This window comes from Trachymyrmex cornetzi, unplaced genomic scaffold (genome assembly GCF_001594075.2).
Source record: "Trachymyrmex cornetzi isolate Tcor2-1 unplaced genomic scaffold, Tcor1.1 scaffold92, whole genome shotgun sequence".
Lineage (NCBI taxonomy): Eukaryota > Metazoa > Arthropoda > Insecta > Hymenoptera > Formicidae > Trachymyrmex > Trachymyrmex cornetzi.
Window position 1 is genome coordinate 2,370,960 of NW_017300267.1, and position 3,034 is coordinate 2,373,993.

A 3,034-nucleotide genomic window follows, 5' to 3' on the forward strand; every position below is an offset into this window, starting at 1 on the left:
GGCGCGAAACACTACCGTGTCTCTTGATAAAATTCAAAATGGCCGATCCAATATATCGTCCAGATACTTATTTCGTATAATATGAAATAAAAAAAAGTTGAAAATTTTAAAAAGTAAAATGGGTTAAGGGGTTTTTGGAGTCGTTGAAACTAAATCTTATGTAAAAAATATGAAATTTAAAGTTTTCTCTACCTCTGTGTGTGTGTGTGTGTGTGTGTGTGTGTGTGTGCCACGTGTAATCATGAGTAGACGCGGAGGGCGTACACAAACGTTTTCCGTTTTCACTGACGCATACGTAGATAGGAGCGGTCTGATGTTTACGTTTTTTTCAACAGAGTTGAAAAAAAATTGTACCCCGAAAGGTGAGAGGCAAGGGGACTCACTGTAAAAAAGCATCTTGAAAGGTAAGGACCTTGTTCAATATATTTTTTGCAAAAATTATAAATTTTAATAGTATATAGCTGCCATATTGAGATCGCCATTTTGAATTTATATCTTTAATATTTAAAATCTTCGACCCAAAAGTCGGAAATTTTAATTCTGTGATGACAAGAATTCTTAAAATTTACTCATTTTGATAATTTATGTATATGGACGCCATATTGGGTTCGCCATTTTTAATTTCTTACTTTTGACATAAGATTCAGTTTCAGCAATTCCTAAAGCCCTCTAACATATTTTACTTTTTAAAATTTTCAACTTATTTCACCTAATATATTATCTATCCCTTACCCTTAAGGGGTAAATTTTCACCCTTCAGAGTGGACCATTGCAGATAAAAAAAAATACGTGTCAAATATTTTTCAAAGTTCTACAAATATGCAAATTTTCATTAAAATCGGTGAGTGACACCTCCGTAGGTTTACTTGTAAGTAGAAAATTTGTTTCCCGAGTTATTATGGGGGAACTAATTCTAAAATTGCTCCACGCGCACTACAAGTTTAATCTCTTGAAAACTTATTGGTACATCATCATTTTCTGTAGTAGTTTTGGATTTACAGTCACCTATTAGCTGGTTTTGTTTAACCTTCTCCATTTTTAAAGGGAGGAGATCTTAGTCATCGTCCCTTCCAAACGATTTGGTTTATGATTCGTCCAAATTTTCATATTTTCTTTTTTTCAATCGCCGGTTTCCTTTATTACTTGAACGTGAGTTCTCTCGTCTAGACACTATACAGTATTTGCTTAAACTTTATGATCGACAATCTAGAAAAATACAAAGAATTAGGAGCTACACTTTGTCGTCCTGCATTTATTTCACTTTCTTGCTGTTAACGAGAAAACATTTTTCAACTTGCTTTTACGAGTTTGAAGAAACTCGTCTTTATCTACACAGGATCCCTGATTCGTATTTAGATTCGTATCTGTTAAACCCGACCGTGTTTAAACAGGATTTTCCTTATGTGGTTTGCAATATTGTCATAAATTTTGAGATGGTTGTATTTGCCTACAAATCGATTACCTACATCACATTTGCCTACAGTTCGATTGCATACATGTATTATTGCCTACAGCTCGATTGCTTTCAACACTTTTGCGCACAAATAAAAATTCTAGGAACGAAGTTACATCTTTGAAAAACATTTATGAAGTTGTATATTTAAAAAGAAGGAAAAGTTAAGTAAGTACAAACACTTACTTAACCAAGTGCAGTATTTTGAAGAAAAGGAACAACATACGAAAGATTGTGGACACCCTAAGGGTAAAATTATATATTAATAAAAGAATAGTAATGTTTGTAATTTGCATTATAAACATATATTTAATTTGTGAGATATGACACAAAAAATTTTTATTTTAAGAAATTAAATATACTGTAAAGATTAAATCATATAATCTTTTTTCCACAAAGATATTTATTAGCGTAGAATCTCACGTGGTCTCATCATCACATGTTATATATACAGAGTTATACATACGTGTTAGTTTACACGTGCGAACTGTGAATACAATGAAAAAAAAGGGGTCGTGATCGCGTGATTTAGACAGCCAATCAGATCGTTAATGTTTCATCTCTGTTTTCTAGAGCTGTAATTACAACTAAACTTTTATGTAGTTAAAATAAAATAACAATAAAAGAAACTAATGAAATCGTTACTGTTACCCCGAAAATGTAATTTCATTACTCACAAGGGAAGTTTCATAATTCCGAAAACGATTTAATTCTACATGAAATATGTTATAAAACACGAAAATCTAAGAGACACGTATTTTTTAATACGTGCGCTAACTCATGTTTAAGGGATAAAACGCCCCTTTAAAAAAAAACGATATTTTTCATACGAGGCGAATGTCGTCGAAAGTATAAAAGATGGAACAAAAATTTTTAAACAAAAGTTGTGCGGTGTATTTTATAAAATCATAAATGTAATGATTGAATAAAATCAAAACGTTCCGACAACTGGAGAAACTAAAAGACAATCGTTAAACTGTAATGAAATTTCAGTTTAAACTGTAATGAAATCGTTAATCATTCAATTCAGTTGAAGAACTTGAACATAATTTAAAATTGACATAATTATTTTCATAATAGCTAATATCTGTCATTATGTCTTTAATCATGCTGTGTTACTTTAAATAAATAATGTGCAATTAAAACTGAAATAGTTACTATTGTTTTTCATTACAAAATACATACATCGCAAAGTGTGTGCCTATACAGAGTGTCCCATAATAATCGCTAAATATTTCATGTGCTGGTGTAGAGAGGACTTAATTGATTCGAAAAGTCTTCTACCATTTTACAATTTTCGTAATAGTTAATAAGATATTAATTACTAAGAATCGCCGAATATTGGTTTTCAATAGTTTTTTACTTAAATAAAATTAATATTATTAATTGATTTATTCTATACAGTTTTATTCAATTTAATTATTAAATAAATTAATTAACAATATTAATTTAGATACAATACATATATTTACAGATTTTGTTTTCTAATTTTACAAATCACAACTGATTGTATGTATTAGGAAGTTACAATAAGAAGTTTCAGAACTGAAATTCTGCGTGTTTATAAATTGCATTTAATTG